We start from the raw sequence: 5,107 nt of genomic DNA on the forward strand, positions 1-5,107 counted from the left end.
CTGAGCCCAGTCTGACAACAATGTGTGTCCAGCGGAGATGGTTGTTTCTTTCTTTCTTTTTTTTTTTTGGGGGGGGGCACACCCGGCGATGCTCAGGGGTTACTCCTGGCTGTCTGCTCAGAAATAGCTCCTGACAGGCACGGGGGACCATATGGGACACCGGGATTCGAACCAACCACCTTTGGTCCTGGATTGGCTGCTTGCAAGGCAAACGCCACTGTGCTATCTCTCCGGGCCCGGAGATGGTTGTTTCTTCTGTGTGTTTGCTCATCCTTTGTAGAGGCCTCTGAGAGTAGCCCGTCAGTCCTGAGCTCCATACAGCTATGCTGGATCTCACATCCAGTAAAGAGGTGTTAAGGACCCTCACTGTGCCCAAATACAGGCTTCATATTTGTGATCAGAAAAGGACAAAATATGTCTTATGTCTGCCAAAATTGTCCTCTTGGGTAGTTCTACTTGACAAATCTTGTCACTTCTGAGAAGTTGAGAAGGTGAAGTCAAGTTGGCAAGCTGACCAAACCTCAGATCTCATGCCAGTGTCTCTAAATGAGTAGAAGAAAAGCCAACTGTTATTGAGCACTGTAGCAGAGATCTTCCTTCCTCAGAGGGAGGCCACTTTGTGCTCACTGGAGAGGTGGCAAAAACAAAGCTTGACAGAGAAGTTGCTCAATTATCAGTGAGCCAGTACATAGTCATCAGTGTGGTTCAAAAAGTCTTTTCTGAGGGCCAAAGCAATAGCATAGTGGGGTGGGTGTTTGCTTTGCGTATTGCTTACCCGCGTTTGATCCCTGGCATTTGATATGGTCCCACAAACCTGTCAGGAGTAATTTGAGAACAGAGCCAGGAGTTACCCCTGAACACAGCTTGATTTGGCTCCAAAACGAAGACCAAACAAACAAGATAATCAAAAAGCTTTTCCTTTGTTCCCTTATACCCTAATCATTGCACCCACTTTCCTGAATTAACATGGCTTCTGCTTTTCCTTCGTTGACCCTGTTGATATGGTACTCACTGGGCACCTTGCAAAGACAGATATAGTAATCTCAGCTGCATGTGAGTGGATAAGTCAGGAACTTGTTGCAGATTTAATGTTAACTTGGGAGACACTCATGCTCTCATGCAGATATACTCAGATCTGTCCATCCTTTCTCTAAGGGTGGTTTCACTTTCTACAAGGTGGAACCCAAAATAAAATTAGTGCAATGTTGACACAGGAATCCTAACCCATTTGTGAATCCACCATTTGGTTGCTAAAGGCTCTGGGTGGAGAGTGGTTCTCTTCCATTGCAGAATGAGAAGGGCCTGGATGCACTGGCCTCTTTGGCCCATCATGTGGGGAGTGTCTCCACCTGTATGAGTTCTCTTGTTATCTGATACATAAACTATTTCTGTTTCTTAGGGACTAGCCCTCAGTTTTTGTGGTGCCATATAGGACAGGGGATACAACTCAGGGCCTTATGCACACTAGAAATGTGCTCTACCACCTGAACTATCATCTCCTCATGCACTCACACTCTCTCTTTCAAAACAATCATAAAGGCTCAATTATACCCATACAACTTTTATTATTATTATTATTATTATTATTGTTATTATTATTATTATGGGGGTCACACCCGGTGGTGCTCAGAGATTACTCCTGGCTATGCACTCAGAAATCGCTCCTGGCTTGGGGGACCACACAGCATCCTGGGGGATCAAACCGTGGTCCGCCCTAGGGTAGCGCAGGCAAGGCAGATGCCTTACCGCTTGCACCACCACTCCGACCTCTTTATTATTATTTTTAATAATAGTGGAGCCTTATATTTTTATAGCTCTCAGTAGTATAGGAACCCATACCCCATTTATATACCATGCTTCATTTTCTCTCTCAGGAATTTAGATCAGAGAAGACCCATCAGACCTGTGTTTGAACATGTAAATTTCTTATCTGAAACTCATACATGAGTATCTCCTTAGTTGCTTGTAAAGGAAGAATAATCATATAATTAATATATAATCATCACCATATAATCAGTGTTCCATATGCTAGCTGATTTTTGTTGACATGTTCAAGATCATTAACACTACTGATAACAAAGCTGGATTCGTGTGTCCAAACTTAAAGAGAAGTACTCTAACCAATAAACCCACTGTGTTTGTGTGTGTGTGTGTGAGTTTGTAATTTTATTAAGAAATAGGAGTGGGATGAGTGGTGGGTGGTGGGTATGGGGCAAGGGACTAGGCCTCCTTCTACTGGATGAAGGGGTTGGGAATGACCTCCATGCCATCCTGTGGCAGATGAGCACCATCAACTTGCAGTGACACACACCAGCCCCAGCTGCCATGTGTCCTCTGTCAGTTTGTTCTTGTCATCAGGGTCTCTTATGTACCCAATGGTTCCATATAGAATGAGGTTTAGGAATGGGTTGAACCCCTTCAGGATTCCACTGGCTTAGTGACCCCCCTGAAACTTCACTCAAATGGTCTTTGTCTATGTACTTGGACAGATCCTAGATCAGGGGTCCTCAAACTTTTTAAACAGGGGGCCAGTTCATTGTCCTTCAGACTGTTGGAGGACCAGATTTTAGTAAAAACAAAAATTATGAACAAATTTCTATGCACACTGCATATATCTTATTTAGAAGTAAAGAAACAAAATGTGAATAAATATAAAATGTGGCCCGCGGGCCATAGTTTGAGGAAGATACTCTCCTTTTTCTCTTTGTCTGCCATCTTGCCACACTCTGTTTTTTTAAGGTCTGAGAGGATACTGAAATAAAATTTCTTCTAGGGTAACAGTGGGCTATTGGCTTTAATTCTGGGCACATTATACATTCTGTATATATCCTTGGCATGCCTCAACAGTTATCTGATAGTCATATTGCTTGGTGTGGGTTGGGTGACTGAAATACGGATAACAGTCTTTGTCTTCACAGAGCATACATACATCTGGTGGGTGAGACAAATATTTAAGAAATAAGCACTATGCCAGGCATTTCAGAACTATTTTAGACTCATAAAGAAAGCAAGTATAGAAGGCTTTGGCATGCCTAAAGAATGAGATACCTAACTTGCTAGTGACATTTGGAAGTTGGCTTGAGAAGATGGTTTTTACTGAATTTAAGACGAGAGGAAGAAGAGCATCACAAAAGAAAGAACTAGGAGGGATCTCTATGGACTCAGGACACACAAGTACATGTCAGCCCAGAGCCCTCTGTAATGTCTGAGGTTACGGAAATGAAGTTTGAGGTAGGATAGGAGTCAGGATTGAGAATGGAGCATCTCCCATGCCTAGGGGAGGGTCTTTCTCTCGGAGCAACAGAATAAAACTGCATGTTTTTTTTTTCTTTCTTTTTCTTTTGTATTTAAGCCACATACAACAGTGCTCGAGACCTACTCCTGGCTCTACACTCAGAGATCACTTCACTATACATTCTCTTTGGCCCCCTACTGCATGGTTTTAAACAATGACAAAGTGGCATGTTAGCTTTTATTTATATTTATTTATTTTTTGGGGGGGGAAGTAAAGCAATGTAGTTGGTGCTTTTATATTCACACTGCCCAGTCCACATACTACTATGGACAGTATAGACTGGTGGGTTATTGGTCTGAATGAAGAGTTAATGTCTCCTCACCCCATTTTTTTTTAAGTTTGGTTAAACTATTTTTAAATATCTCATTTTTCACCACAAGTTTCTTCTTTTTCTTTTTCTTTTCAGAAGTTGTTCAAGAGTGAGTCATTCTCTGGTGGTTTCCTCAGCAGAACTTCTCTTTTCAGATGAGAATGTGATCAGTGATTCTTATGCTAAGAGGGGTCAGGAGATGAAGCTTTTCTCACATTTACTCTTGAAGTTACCCAGAAGTAATGGCCCATATCATTTCCATTGTTTTCCCCCAAACATTAGCAACCAGACAGGAAGGCAGAGGAGAAATGAGTCAGTGAATGTGCCAGGAGAGCCTGGGAGGGTGTAGTGAAGGGGGCCCAGGTAGAATTGTCTGCATATTGGAGGGGGGCTTTTGTGTAGGTGAATTTTCCCATAGATAGAAATTCAGCTAGAGCCTCTGGTTTAAAGATGAAAAAGACCAAAGAAGTATTCTGAAATCTTGAGACAGAAGTGAAGACCAAAGCGAAAGGTTTTGGAAATAAATTAGGGATCATGCAGATAAGGGGACTCCAGCTGCTGGGCCTGGCTCCAACTTCACCCTCATTTCCTGTTTTTGTTTTGTTTTGTTTTCCCAGTCTCTGCCTTTGCTTGGAGTGGAAAGACTATCTTTCCAGCTTCTTTCTTCCTTCTTTAGCCAATTGATTGACATCAGACTCTGTGGAAGAATAAGCAGACACTAGAATATAGTATGAGCGGCTGGCCGAGAATTCAGGTTGGGGGGCTGGCAAGGTTAGGAAGAGAATACCAAGTTCCCTCAAGAGAAAGCTCAAGGCCTTTATCCCAGCACTGAGGTGGACAGTCTCCAGGACAATAGTAGGCAGTGTCATCTTCCTAGAAAGCAGGCACCTGCCCAGTGGAAACCACCCAAAACTCTCAGGAGAGGCTGTGGTTGAGCAGAAATACTTGGCCAGGCTCCCGTGTTGTGCTGGCCATGTCCTCCTAAAAGAAGAGGTCACCTTGTGTGACAGGTGACAGGTGCACAGATTGGGCTCTGTATGGCTTAATGAGAGTGCCAAGCTCTTTGGGCCAGAGCTCAAGCCCAGAGTAATGGATGCCTCAGTTCTTTCCCATACCTAGCCAGGAAGTCTGGGAAGGTGGCTGGCCTGAGGCTGCTTCGTCTTTGGTCTCACATCTTCCAAGCATTAACATCAGGGCTGACGGGCAGTTGGTACTTTCAGAGATACATGTTCTATGTCCCCAGTTTTTTGATAAAAACTTGTTAGGTAAAAAGGCACCATTTCATTCTATTGGGGATGAGAGAACAGAGGCTTTGGGCCACATTCCTTGGTTTATTCCTGGCTCTGTGCTCAGAGATCACTCCCAGTAGAGCTTGGGGGACTGTATGTGCTGGGAATTGAACCCAGGTCAGCCACATGCAAGGCAGATGCCCTTCTTTCCGTGCTATCAGCCCCACAGGTAGTCTTTTTTAAGGAAAAGCCATGTTGTCTTGTTTCGTGCTT

The 5,107-nt window shown here is 43.7% G+C and overlaps 1 pseudogene; it reads right to left on the minus strand.

The window, feature by feature from the left end:
- Positions 1–2,220: 2,220 nt before the first annotated feature.
- Positions 2,221–2,715, minus strand: LOC126015472 (U6 snRNA-associated Sm-like protein LSm7; annotated as a pseudogene).
- Positions 2,716–5,107: the final 2,392 nt, after the last annotated feature.

The sequence above is a fragment of the Suncus etruscus genome, chromosome 8 (genome assembly GCF_024139225.1).
Source record: "Suncus etruscus isolate mSunEtr1 chromosome 8, mSunEtr1.pri.cur, whole genome shotgun sequence".
Taxonomy (NCBI): domain Eukaryota; kingdom Metazoa; phylum Chordata; class Mammalia; order Eulipotyphla; family Soricidae; genus Suncus; species Suncus etruscus.